This window comes from Eptesicus fuscus, chromosome 6 (assembly GCF_027574615.1).
Source record: "Eptesicus fuscus isolate TK198812 chromosome 6, DD_ASM_mEF_20220401, whole genome shotgun sequence".
Taxonomy (NCBI): Eukaryota; Metazoa; Chordata; class Mammalia; order Chiroptera; family Vespertilionidae; genus Eptesicus; species Eptesicus fuscus.
The window spans coordinates 51,596,214-51,611,124 of record NC_072478.1 but is presented as its reverse complement, the minus strand read 5'-3'; the positions used below and the strand labels follow the sequence as shown (position 1 = coordinate 51,611,124).

Genomic DNA, 14,911 nt, shown 5'->3' with positions numbered 1-14,911 from the left:
AGTGGACATATTGTTTACTTCCATTTTTTAAATGACTAAGAAGCATTTCTACAATTAAATGGGTCATAGGTCACGGCTTTAAAAAGGACTTCTGGTATGTGTACAAAACTGCCTTCCAAAGATTGAACCAATTTATTACTGTAGTGGGAAACTCCAGGTATTTCACTGTCCTGATTGACTACTTGTTCACTGGTTTATTATTATTTTTGGACCAATAATGTTTTGATTAGTCATTGCTAATATGATAGATGATCCAGGGCAAGGGTCATGGCTCAAATTGCACTGAACCCAACTTGCTTTGAGTAATAAGGACATGGCGCTCCTTGAGTGCTGCTTTGGTTGACTTTTCAGTAAAGATGTGATGGGCTTTGTAGAATTCCAGGATTCACAAACTGCAGGAGACTGTACTAACCATTTAATATATCCCATGTTTTGAAGATAAAGAAAGTGAGGAACAGCTTAAGTAACTTGTCAAAGTTCATACAACTGGTTAGGAGCAGAATGACTCTTAGATTTCTGTTTTTCAAACTCACTGATTTTTCACTCTTAAACACTTTCTCATTTACCTTAATTATTTATCTGCATCCCTTCTCCATCTGGCTTCCTGGACTAGCTGACCCAATTTGGAAGTACTGCTTATGACCACCAAACAAAATAATCAATGTTTGCAGTTCTTTGAGGCTAATCAGACAGTCTAGCTTTGTTACCACATAATTCCTCTTTCCCCACTTACAGCTTCCCATTTGCCAGTGTTTAATTCAGATAAAATAGGAAGAGTGTGAAGATGGGGACCTTAAAATGGCCTGTCCCTCTGTGAGGTTGTTTGGGGCTTTATGCTTAGAAATCAGTTTCCTTGGGGGTTATGGGCTTCAGTGGTAGCGTCAATGTCTGGCTGTGTAGCCTTTCTCATCTCTGTCATGGTGTTGAGTAAAAGCTGTGTTTGGAGCTCATCCATGGAAGCTGGCTCAGCCGGACTGAACCTCGCTCTTGAAAGCAGTTCTTGGAGTATCTCTTGAATGTAGCTTTGCTCTGCAGGTTCGGAAGCATGGAAGTTCTTACTGCCCTCACTCTCTTTTCTTTTCTCTTAAGAGCACTTGGTTTCTCAGGAAGGGCTGTGCAGCATGGGTAAATATTTCTATCAATATTGTGGGATGAAAACTAAATGTAATGAATGTTTGCAGTTCAAAAATATTTTGACATTGTGATGACTGAGCTGTACAAAGGTTAGCAGCTTCAAGATTGGAAACACATGTTAATTTTATATTTCATCTTTAGTGCCAATACAAATGAGTAAAATTGTTAAGGCAAAAATGTTTCCTTACTCTTCTTAGTCTCAGAATAACCTACCTTTGTCACCCAATCCTTAACAAAGAACTAATGATGATGTCAATTGATTACAAGAATTATCTTGATGGGTTAAAATTATCCTATAAAAATAAGAAAAGAAACCTGCCTTGAAAAGCTTCTTGCCTTTGGGGAAAGGTGAATGCCTTAATATTTAATATGCTTTTGGAGGAGAAGCTTAGAAAAAGAACTTTTAAAGATGATCATGTCCCATTTATCTTTCGAGAATATGTTACTGTTGTTTAAATATTGTGGGAATGATAGATAAAACCAGGCTCAAATATTGGGCAAAACAAACCTCTTTCCCTTTCTTTCATTTATTCATTCATTAATTCACTCAACAAATATTTCTGTGTGCCATGTAAGGCAATGGGGATCTAGCAGTGAACAAAATGAATACCTTGCTCTCATGGAGTTTATCGTCTTGGGGGGCAAAAAATCAAATCCATCTGGTGGTAGAGGTTTGTGAGCCAAGACCTGAGCAATGAGAAGAAATCTTAGTCATCCAGCACCTACTATAAGTAGACCTGGAATGCCAAGGGAAAGTGGGGATAGACATAAATCATGCTAAAAAGGAGGGCCCTGAAAACATTCAGGTGTAATTAGAGAGTCCTCACCTCCAAACAAAAAACCATTTGCCATTATTTTAGAGCCTAAACTTGGTTTCTCCAGGTAGCCAGCCTCAGTAGCCAGGGGGAAGTTCAAAGTCCTGGGTTACAATCACAAAAACATTCTTTTTGGTCCCCACTTTATTAGCCCCAGAAGCCCCAGCTACTCTGTGTCTGGCCACTGTTCCTTTACTTTGAAAACTGCCTGGGGATTCTTCCTCTAGGTTGGCAGATCTGATTAGAGTAAGTGGACTATTTCAACGTAGAAAGCAGGAGAAAATTGTGACATGCTTTTGTGCAGTGGTGCCACTGATTTTGGCTGCCTTGTCCCCTGAAGAGTTATCATAAAGGACTGCAGGTCCTCAGTTGTATCCTACATGGTGTGACAAGTGGCAGAAGTACCTGCAGACACTGTATATTGGAGATTATTAGAAAGAAGTTCTTTCTGAAACAGTCAGGACACACTTCTCTACTTTAGTGAGAAAATGGCTCTAAGAGAAGAGCCGCCTTTTGGAGCAGGCCACAGACTCACTGAAAACTAAGGCTAAAATGTCAAGATCTCAAGTTCTTTGAACTTTCTTAAGACACTGAAATCTTCTATGGAAATCTAGAATATTAATATGATAAAAGCAATTGAAACCATAGAAAGTTTTAATTTTCATTATTTTTTAAATGCCTGAGGCACTGCTTCTCCTCAAACTTCTTGGGTTCTGGCAGGCACAGATTGAAAAATAGTTACTAGCAATATAATAGCTCATTTCTATTAGTGCTCGCAATGAGAGAGACACTGTGCTGAGCACTTACTCCAGTGTCACATTTAATCTCCCTGGCAGCCCTGTGAGTAGGCACCATTATGATCATCTGTATTTTGCTGACAGGGCGTTAGACTTAAAGAAGTTTAATGTCCTGTCCAAGGTCACATGGTTAGGAACTGATGGGTGTTGGACGTGAACCTGGGTCTTCCTGACTAACCAGCCAGTGCCCTTAATTGCTGATCTAGTGGGATCTCAGCACTAGGTACCTCAGGATGTTGTCATGATCTCACCAAGGTCACACAGTGGTCAGAGCCAGCACCAGGTCTGGGCCCAGGAATTCCTGACCCCTGGTCCAGTGTTCTTTGTGCTATACCATAGCGATCACTGCGTTGGAAATACCAGAGTGGTATTTAATAGATGAACTAATTTACTAGAAACACATTCCCCTAAAACAAAATGTAGTATAGGACACATGTCTTTTCACATAACTTAAGAGCATGTTTATTATGAGAAGAACTAACATCATTAAAATGTCCATACTACCCAAAGTAATCTATATATTTAATGCAATTTCAAACAAGATATCAATGTCATATTTTACAGAACTAGAACAAATATTTCAAAAATTTATTTGGATAATCCCTACTTCATTGAGTGGTTGTGAGAGTTAAATAGACAGTTTAATGTGGTGCCTGGGAGAGAGAAAGTGCCCAATATTATGGTAAGTAAAATAAGCTAGTCAGTGAAAGACAAGTATCATTGATTTCACTTATATGTGGAATCTAATGAACAAAATAGAAAGAGACTCATAGACTGACAGTTGTCAGAGGGGTGGGGGTTGGTGGGCTTGGTGAAAAGGGTGAAGGGATTAAGCAAAAAACAAACTCATACAAATAAAACAGAGGGAAAGGGAGTGAGTGGGAGGTAGAAGAGGGTAAGTGGGGATAAATGGTGATGGATGGAGACTTGACTTGGGGTGGTGAACACACAATATAGTATTCAGATGATGTATTATAGAATTATATACCTGAAACCTATATAATTGTATAAATCAATGTCACCCCATAAATGCAATAAAATATAATAAAATTTACAAAACATAGTTATGTCTTAATTTACTTATTTAAATTGTATACAAAATAACCACAGTAGATATGCAACTGAATTTATGACCTGCAACTCACATTATTGATCAGTATATGCTATAGGAATAGGAAAACACACATGTTTTGAACCAGCATTTTGGGTGTAATGCATCTTCCAGTAGTATTAACGTATCTCCTCCCTTAGAACTATAGTGATGCGTTAGTATATATTAAAGTGGCTAACGTTTAGTGTTTTGGTTTTCTTTTTATTGGTGGGATAATCTGTTTTGTTCACGTTTCTAATGTGCATTGGAATTGCTAACCAGTAGATTTCTCTTTCATGGCTAGACTTGTGTGAGCAGGGAAATGCACCATCTCCAGTGGTTGAAACCCAAGTTGTCTGGACAGTTTGAGTGACACATTGTGGTGGTAGCAATGACTAGTTGACTAGTGCTTCTTACAGCTCTTCCCTCATTATTTTGCCTTTTCCCAAACTTTTAATTTCCCTAAAAGTTGGACTCATGATAGGATCAAGTTCCACGACCCTGTTCTGTTGCCCTTATGGTAAAACAAATAAACGAAGGATGGGCATATTTCATGAGGGACTAGACTGCAGGGAATCACATCATATTTTTATCAACACACTTCTCATTTGCTGAGGTGAATTGCTTCCATGTGCCACTATAGATACAGTCCTGTACAAATGTGGTATCAATGAAAGTGCCATTCCTAATTCCCTCTCCGGACCATGGCTGCAAATTAACTCCTCCTCTCACCCATCCAGACTTCCCATTTCTCCTGGTCCTGACCAGTCCTCCTAGTCCTCCTAGTCCTTCTTGTTAGTCATGCAAACATTCACTTTTTTCTAAGTCTCAGTTTCTTCATCTGCAAAATGGGTATGATAAATCCCTACTTTACTGAGCGGTTGTGACAGTTTAATGTGGTGCCTGGGAGAGAGAAAGTGCCCAGTAGATACCAGCCCTTCTCACTGATAGCTTACCCAGGCGAACATCTCCCCCCAGTGAACTGCCTGGGCCTGGGTTTTATTCACATGCTCCACACTGCACATCTTAGGCAGTGGGTAAATGCTTCTTGAATCACCCATGAATAGCGGAAGGTGTAACCCCTACCCTCAAGGAGAGCAGAGTCTTGTTCTGAAATAACCACAACACAAAGCAGAAAAGACTTCGCCCCAGGGAGATATAATTAAACGAAGAGGTTTAGAGAAGAACGCTATTAATAGGGCAGGTTTAAGGCAGGCACTTAATAGGTATTCAGCATAATTTTCTGATCCTGGCAACCAAAGGCTTTGGGATGCTGAAATTTCTTGCTAAATTATACTGACACGTTACATTTCTGCTCTGAATTCTACCCCCCTCCACCTATTTTAATGACAACTTGTTCTTTGAACTGTACATGTAACAGGGATGGACAAAGTGCTTCTTTTTTTTTTTTAGGCCAAGTGGGTGAAATTAGATCTGAGGGCATCTGTGTAATGCATCCAGGCCCCTTTGACACTGTGTAACCATTTGCTGAACAGATCATCGTTTAAGCGGGGCTGGGCGTACTGTTATCGGAGCATATGCTAATTTCAATGCTTGGTCATCGTTAGCGCGTAGATAATTTGAACCTTCTTGCTTTCAAAATTTTTTTATTATATAATTATTCTGTTTAATGACTTTGAAAAAGTTTCTCCCTCCAGAGAGAGAGTCAAATTAGAATTATGTTTTTTAGTCACATTTTTGGGGCTAGCCTGCTCTGCTTTGTGGTTCTCCCCGCACTGGCATGAGCTAGTGTAGGAGAGAAATCTCAGGGGGATCTGCTCAGTGCTTGTTTGATTCCCCCAGAGGCACTGGCTCTTTGATCTCCTGCTAGAGTAGCTCCTCTGATCTTTCACTCCTAAGGTGTTTGTGTCTCTGCATGATGGATGTTTCACTGACCCAAGTAAATGGAAGAAAATTTTCTCCCGCCTTTAAATGTGTTGCTTTCCTTGTTCTTTCAAAAAACACACTTTTCTTGGGTAAGAACATTTTAGAGGCATTTGGCATCAAATCAACAGAACTGTGGCCTTTAATGGAATTGGAAGCACCGTGAAGTGGTTTGTTTGATTGGGAAGAATCCATTTTGTTTCTTTCTTCTTGACTCTACTCCCCTCACACAATAATGAAACTGCTCTCCTCCTCCTCTTATTTTTTTAAACAAGAGTATCTGATTTCATTAAATTTCCTGCTTTGGCTTTTATTGTCACTTTCCTTTATCCCTTGAAGGGGAGGAAAAACTCTCAACTGTGTACTGAGTAAATTCAATTATGAGGAAAATAGTCTACAGAGTTAAGGTGAACTGAGGTTTTGGAACATAATCCAAGCATTGCCATGATGTTGTAGATAGTCTAATCCATGATTCAGAAACATATTAGTCATTTTGATATACTGTTGATTTGACTAATTACTCTGAAGGCTGGCTGGCAGACTGAATTGCTCTAGTCAACTAGTAATTTTGATCAAATCAATGAGTAATTATAGTTTCGTGCAGGCAACAAATATAGAATACTGATTATGTTAGACTAAAGGAGATGTTATTGTGATAGAATCATATAAAATGTTTAATTGCAGCATTATAGCAGTATTTTATATCTTTTTCTTACTTTAAGACTTAAATTCTCAGAACACTGTAAGAAAAGGCTGTGGCAACTTTTTGGAGGGAATAATTTTATTCTTACAATAAACAATATGTAAACAAGTCAAAGATTCTCTGATGTTAAGGTAAATACTTGTATTTTAAATGTACTTTAATTATAATAAATATACTTTTGGACGCCCTCAGAACTAATATACTTAGATTTAAAGCTAAAAATTCTCTGTATATTTCTTACAGAAAGAACCTTGAAATGAGCAATTTGTGTGGCAGAGCCAGAGTTATCACTACTATTTTTCCTACCAGTTTAATAAATGAAAACTAATAACACCGTGAGCAGGTCTACCTGAAACCCAAGTATTTATATTTATTTGGTTCTCATTCTATCATCATCCTTTTTCTCACTTTTGAGAAATCTTTCTCTAGGGTCTGATGTTTATTACTGAATTTCTAATTAGCAATGTTTGTATGCTATATTTGTGGGTGTAAATTTAAAATATTTTAGAAACAGAGGCATGTTTACTTAATGGAAAATCTGTCTTTAATTTTACTTGAGTTGTCTCCTGGATGGCTTACCTATATTAGATTCCTTCTCTGTGAAAGCAGGAAATACGATTTACTGGGGACAGAGTGCAGATTTGCTGTACATTTAGTTATTGTTTGTGAAGCCCCCTTAGGGTAGTTATTCTGAAGAAAGCTCCAGGGTTGTGTAGTAGCTTCATCCACTATTTATGTCCTTGACCCTCCACAGAAAAGAATTCAGAAAGAGAAAGAGAGAATGGTAATTTTCAGGGGTTTCAGATACACTTGGGTTTACTCTTGGGGAATTGGAGATGCATTCCTGCTCTTTCCTTGCTTGGTCCCAGTTTCTACCTGCGTCTCACAGTGTGAGCATCTTGCCACGATGAAAACAATTCTTGCCTTGGAAGATACACAGTATTTTTTGTACACCTGACCCCCAAATGCTCAACTACTTCTTTAGATACTCAACTACTTCTCCAACTTAATGAGAAAAAGTATGTTGATTTCCAACAAGTGCCTTGCTAAGGGGTGTTCAGGCCTTAAGCACTGATATTAGAACCTAATCTCCACATAAATTGCATATTCATTCCAGCAGTATTGAGTCAGATCATCAAGTTTTTGGCAATCCCACAGGGCATGGAAGTATTGTGCATATATATGTCAATATACAAAATTATTCTTGCCACAAAAGGAACTAGCCAAATTTTGCTTTTGCTTCCATACCTTCTTTATAACTCCTTTGATTTTAGAAGTTAAATAGCTCTAAAGTGCAGGATACTTTTGAGGGGAACATAGAAACCCTTGTCTACTCTTCTTGTTCATTGTTTTCTACCTGAAGCACCAACTCTGGGGAGAAATAGTGTCAAATGCAAAAGATGTTTGAAGCAAAATTTAATTTAAAACACTGTCTTTGATGTTTCTTTTTTGGCTTTTGCTTTCTCTTTCTTTACCCTCTGTACCAAAGACATTGATACACATGTGTTAATTTAGTGGAGAAAATTTTTAATTAAACAAGTCTAGATGGCCCGAAACCATTCAAGTCTGTGCCAGTCACTCCAGAGGCAAGTGGAGATGAATTGAAGCAGAATATGGGGGAGTCGTGATTACCCAGTTGCTTCTGGAGGCTTATGGATAAATGAATGCCTTCCTCCCCATGAGGACAGCCTCTCTGCAGGTCCGCTTAGGGGCTGACAGCCATCCAGTCAATAAGCCATCCTTGCTGTGACAGAGGAACTGCTTAATATAAGTCATGTCAGCTTTTAGTTTTATTTCTTGGAAAGGCATCGCAGTAAGCCTAAATTCTGGACCCACAGGCCGAAATTAGAGCCTTCATTACCCTTTGTTAATTGCAAATCACATATGGCTTTTTTATTGTAGAGTCTCTGAAAAGGCAACAACTAATGATTAGTATTTACATCTGGTGCAGAGCTAGACTTGCGTGTGTGCATGCAGGGGTGTGCATATCCCTGCAGAAGGGGGCTGGGAGAGAGAGAGTGAATGAATGCACCTCCCATTGAAGTAAAGTGCTGCTCCATCCAGGGTAACCAGTCTCACCAAGTTCTGTTTCAGAATTCCACAGAATCATACCTGTGGCAAAATTAAGGCTTCAGAGCAGTGAGAGCTGCTGTGGATGAGAGCAATATATGTTTTTAAAATTTATCTTTATTGTTGAAAGTATGACAGATGTCCGATTTTTTGTTGTTGTTGTTTTCCCCCATTGACCTCCTCCTCCCCCTCCCAAGACTTTGCTACTCTATTGTTTGTGTCCATGGGCCATGCATATATGCACATAAGTTCCCCAGTTAATCTCTCACCCCTACCCCCACCTTCCCTCTGAAATTCATCAGTCTGTTCATGGTTCTATGTCTCTGGATCTATTTTGTTCATCAGTTTATTATGTTCATTAGATTCCACATATGAGTGAGATCATGTGATATTTATCTTTCTCTGACTGGCTTATTTCACTTAGCATAATACTCTCCAGGTCCATCCATGCTATTGCAAATGGTAAGAGTTCTTTCATTACCACTGCATAGTATTCCATTGTGTAGATGTACCACAGGTTTTTAATCCACTTATCTGCTGATGGGCACTTGGGCTGTTTCCAAATCTTAGCTATTGTAAATTGTGCTGCTATGAACATAGGGGTGCATACATTCTTTCCGATTGGCATTTCAGGTTTCTTAGGATATATTTCTAGAAGTGGGGTCACTGGGTCAAATGGCAATTCCATTTTTAATTTTTTGAGGAAACTCCATACTGTTCTCCACAGTGGCTGCACCAGTCTGCATTCCCACCAGCAGTGCACTAGAGTTTCTTTTTTTCCACATCTTCGAATGAAAGCAATGTTTTGAAACAAAGCTCAAGAAATGCATAATGATCTTTGATTTTTCAGGGTAAATGTTAGTTTGAAAGAATAGGCTTTGTACAAATAGAAAAATATCCTATTAAAAAAAGCCAAATAATTTAAAAAGTTGTAGTGAGTAGTGGTGAAACTAACTGCTCAAGTATAACTACAGTTAATTGCAGTGCCGGCCGCTTTTTGGGATATAAGAAATCTTCATAGCGAGTTGTATTTACTATGACTGATTTTGTTTTTTTTTGGAGATGTCCTTAAAAATCATTGAGATCCTTGAGGTCCCCCAGAAAGGGTCCTGGGGAACTCTGGATTCCTCAACTGAGCAAGACAAAGATATAGTAATAAAAACAATGTGGTACTGGCACAAAACAATAGACCAATGGAACAGAATAGAGAGCCCAGAAATAAACCCATGGCTATATGGTCAATTAATCTACAACAAAAGAGGCAGGAATATAAATGGGGAAAAGATAGTCTCTTCAGTAAATGGTGTTGGGAAAACTGACAGGATACATGCAAAAAAATGAAACCAGACTGTACTTTCATATACCATATGCAAAAATAAACTTGAAATGTATTAAACACTTAGCCCTGGATGCTGTGGCTTGGTTGAGCATCATGCCATGCACCACAAGGTTGCCGGTTTGATTCCTGGTCAGGGCACATGCCCAGGCTGTGGGCTTGATCCCCAGTAGGGGGTGTGCAGGTGGCAGCTGATCAATGTTCTGCTCTCACATCAATATTTCTCTCCCTCTCCCTTTTCCTCTCTCTAAAAATCAATTAAAAAATCTTTTAAAAATAGATTAAACACTTACATGTAAGACCAGAATCCATAAAACTCCTTGGAGAAAGCATAGGCAGTAAACTCTTAGACATTGGTCTTAGAAATACCTTTTTGCATATGTCTCCCCAGGCAAAGGCAACAAAAGCAAAAATAAGCAAATGGAATTAAATCTAAAAGCTTTTGTACAATGAAGGAAAACATCAATAAAATGAAAAGGCAACCAACTGAATGGGAGAAGATATTTGCAAATGATACATTCAATAAGGGGTTAATAAACAAAATATATAAAGAGCTCATACAACTCAACATCAAAACAATCGGATTTAAAAATGGGCAGAGGACCTGAATAGACTGAAAAATACTTTGGCAGAACATTGACATTCCTATTCCTAGAGCTATGAACCTCATAAGCTGAAGGTAAACTGCATAAATTTAACCCAGTAAGTATTATTGCACAATAATATTAAAATAAGCATTAAAGATATGGTCCTAAAATACATCATTCTACGTGGAGAGGTGCTAGTGGTTAAGAGACTGCATCTGGGTCAGACCTCAGATATCTGTGTGACCTTGATTAGACCAATTCCTCTACCCTTCTGTGCCTCAGTTTCCTTATCTGTGTCGAAGGGTAATAATAGTTTACAGATTTAAAGACTTAACAGTGTGATGTATTTGTAATAGTACCTGGCACAGAGAAATATACAGTAAGTGTCAACTCTTACTAGTACTATTATTCCATATGCCATCTTGTAAGAGGAAAGTGTATTTGTAGGGTAAATGATTTTGATGATCAAATTTAATTTTGTGGGTAGAGCATCAGTTTATGCACTCACCTGAGGTCCCTGAGATGCACCCATGGTTGCTTCCCTGAGTCATCTCTGGATATGGGTGAGTCTGGACCTTGATCGTGTATTGAGGCCCATGCAGAGTTGCTCAAGAGGGAGAGATTTCAAGTTAAAACTCTTCCCTCCTGAAAATTTTCAGTGCTTTTAGAAGGTCTTGCTTCTTATTTTTCTCCATATGGTGTCTTATCTTGATGATAAACTGATCCTGACAATAATATATATGTGAGTGGTAAAAACTTTAAACCAGTAGGTTTTTATCATGTACTACTGGAATTTTTTACTATTCATGGATGAGAAAACGTAGTTGTTTAAATCATAGTGCCATTTGTGAGAGGGATTATCATATTTATATGTAAGGAAGCCTTACATTATTTTTATGTTTATAAAAATTAAATGTGAAATTAGAACTTCATAGGCATAGGTTACCACATAAATGCCCTACCTGAAGGCAGGCTGCTTTTATCAGTCAGCTCAAGCACCAGTGGTTCATGCCCTTTCTGTCACGTTTATGTTACCCAGTAGGCATCTGGCTCTTCGTGGCCTGTTTCATAGACTGGCCAAGGAAGGTGCCATGTCCTAATCGGCATGGGATCACGTTCGAGGAGACCAGGAGTTTGCTGACTTTTGAGCCTGTTACTAAATTATAATAAATGCTAATCATTTTTTTCCTCTGACAAGTCGCCTTGCAGTGCTTTGGTGGGAGTGGAAGCGCTTAGCCAGCCATGAAATTTGTAAGGCTCAGAGGCCTGAACTGATTATTATTCAAGAGCATGATTACTCCTAGGCTGGAACAACCCGCAAGCTGCTGAGACATACTTTCTCTTATCACCGAAGTCCCACCACTGTCTCTTCAGTGACACCTTCAGAATTGGAGCTGGCCATTTGCCTCTGCTCTGGGGCTCTTTGTGGTTTTACTGTGAACACATCTTTAAAGTGGCTTTTAAACTTTTTTTTGAAGGGGCGGGGGGAGTAATTCATGGGTCCTTTTTTAGAGTTGGCTAAAAACTGTAGCCACCACTCTTTAGAAAAATATGCCCAGCAATTGATGAGACTCATGGGATATATGGAGAATTTTATTGTTACTTAACTCATTGCACTTAGTCTTTTTTAAAAAAATATATTTTTATTGATTTTTACAGAGAGGAAGGGATAGGGATAGAGAGTTAGAAACATCAATGAGAGAGAAACATCAATCAGCTGCCTCCTGCACACCCCCTACTGGGGATGTACCCGAAACCAAGATACATGCTCTTGACCGGAATCGAACCTGTGACCCTTCAGTCCGCAGGCCGACGCTCTATCCACTGAGCCAAACCGGTTTCGGCAATCCTCACATCATCTTGATTACTCTGAAGATTACATGTCTGAAAATTTTCATATGAAGACATTTGAAGGACTGCCATTAGGAAACTAATCCTCCTGGGTACAGATGTAAAGACAGGCATTAGAGTGAACAGCATAATTTCCCAAAGGCCCCTCCCTTTCCAGAGAAAATGACCAAGACATGTTGGGCATACTAGTAAAATTACATTGATTGATTAGGTTGTTGGGGAGACTTGCTTTAAGAATGATCCGGATTTCATTTTCAACAAATCTCTCCGTGTGCATAAGGAACTTTTCTGTTTAGTCACGCACGAACTGATATCTCAACACTTGCTATAATTTTCAAAAGCTATAATTTTTACATTCCAAATCTTTGCCAACAGGGGTTTAATTTCTTAAATAGCATTAAAAATTAAGTCCCCAAACAAATTTCAGGTATGAATTTGAATGTTAATTTTAATTTTCCTTTTCTGCTTATTCTGTTAATCAGTCAGTTGCCTGGCACTTGGGTGCCCTAGTTGGCAGCCTGTTGTAGTGAAATGAAGATGTGAAACATGGTGGAATTATTTCAGGGCATTAACAGTTTTCCTCAGTTTTGTTATTCATTTGAAGTCTGCCTTTATCAAAGCCTGAAACCGCTTTGAATATATGTATTGAGAGAATTTTCTTCGTGCACTTGAAATTCTTGAGAATTTTTCTGTGAATGAACTGGTGACCTACAACTTGGCACAAAACAGGGTACTGCTTTACTGAAATGATGGACAGTGAACCACGAAGGAGCCAGAGTCAAACTCTATGATGCCCTGTCTGAGTGTTTGGTTGGAGCGTCATCCTGTGCACCAAAAGGCTGTGGGTTTGATTCCTGGTCAGGGCACATACCTAGGTTGAAGGTTCCTTCCCTGGTTGGGGTGTATTCAGGAGGCAGCCAATTGATGTGTCTCTCTCTCTCTCTCTCTCTCTCTCTCTCTCTCTCTCTCTCTCTCTCTCTCTCTCAATTCAATAAATATATCCCCAGGTGAGGATTAAATAAAATGCTCTTTGACAGGTTGAGGGTCCAGGGGAGTCAGGGCTATTAGATCTTGCCTTATTTTCCACAGCCCAGCATGCTATGTGATATGACCGTGAGAGAGAAAAGGAAACGGGGCCAGAGGGTTAGAGCACAGGGAGGATTTAGGCTTAATAGGATTTTATTAGCCTCTAAGTCGAGGTTGTGTGAGGTAGTTTGACCTGAAATGAATTCCCCTTGCTGCTCTTAGTTATAAGTGAGGGCACAAGGTTCCCCTCTTTCAGGTGTTCTCAATATTGGAAGAGTCTTCACTCTTAGATGCAATTTCACATGATAAGCACTTTTACAGTAATAGACTTTTTATGTGTTTAGTAGCAGCCAGTTCAGGGCATTCCAAAGTGCATTCTAAAACAGTGAGGTTTTATACTGGCAGTTGCTCAAGAAGCCAACCAACCAACCACAAATGTGGTTTGTTTGTTTATACATCTGAGATGGTTGATTCCTGTGCTTTGGGTTCCTTAAGTGAAATATGCTTCAATTGAAAAAAAGCATACAGATAGAATCCCATTTATTGTCCTTCTTTAAGATTACCTCTTCCCAATTAGTATCACAGTTGTAATAAAATACATAAAATAATGACTTCTGAGCTGGGAGAGACCTAACTACTCACCTAAGTGAGGTTCCAATCCAAGAGCCCCATTTTTTATTTAGGGTGTCACAGCTGGTTAGAACTGGAACAAGAGTCTTGGGGCCTTTTCTCCTGGTTCAGAGGTCAAGACTCCAAGTGGGAACTTTAAGGTTTTTGACTTCCACGCCTGGACAACCAAACTAAAAACTCTTAGTCTTTACCCTTTGTTCCCTACTTTAAATCCACCCAAACTCTCCAACCATTTCCATAAACCAGTCAGAGAACTGTCAGGTGGGTAGAAGAAGGAAAGGTGGGAAGGGAACCTGCAATGTCTTCCCACCAAGGTCAGGCTATTACTTCTGAACTGGTAACACGATGAAAAGACTCTTTGCTTCTCTTTTGTCTCTAGGCCTCACCCTACCTGTGTTCTTCACTGTTCTTCTCCTGCGCCATCAAATCCTTTCTTTTTTAAAAAAATCTTCAAATTCTCCATGTTCATTAGTTCCTTCCCATTAGGCCTGCAAATATGATCACTTTTTCCTCAATAAAAATGTTCTCTTGGCTCTGTCTCCCATTAAGGTGGCTATCTATTTCTTTCCCTTAAGGAATTTTTTAAAATTTGTTTTTAAAGGATATTATATTGAAACAGATAAAATAATTGAAGGATGATATAATATAGAATTATATGCCAAAATGTTTACATTGTAAGTTCAGTCTGTAGTGAAAGAGAGATATATTAACATATAGTCATTCAGGGATTGTATTTCAAGAAAAAATGTAATTCTGACACATTTATAGCTCTCCTAAGTATTGCAGATTTTGAGAGTCTGAAATTAGATATCTGTTTATTTGGGAATGAGGTTGAAGGAATTTTTACATTGGAAGGAGGTGTGATCTAGATGACTAGAATCTGAGCTTTTATGACCATATGGAGTCTTTTATAATTCTGAGATGTGGAAGCGCATGCTTACACTTTTCTTCATAGTCAAATAAAAGGTACCATGTACTGGTGTTTTCC

General features: G+C 38.8%; 1 protein-coding gene across 1 annotated transcript in view; it reads left to right on the top strand.

Moving 5' to 3' along the window:
• Positions 1-14,911, top strand: part of FHIP1A (FHF complex subunit HOOK interacting protein 1A) — a 202,400-nt gene that overhangs the window by 99,424 nt on the left and 88,065 nt on the right. Inside the window, exon 3 of the mRNA XM_054717689.1 lies at positions 6,667-6,783. The gene's annotated coding sequence lies outside the window, so the exon portion shown is untranslated. The remainder of the gene's footprint in view (positions 1-6,666; positions 6,784-14,911) is intronic.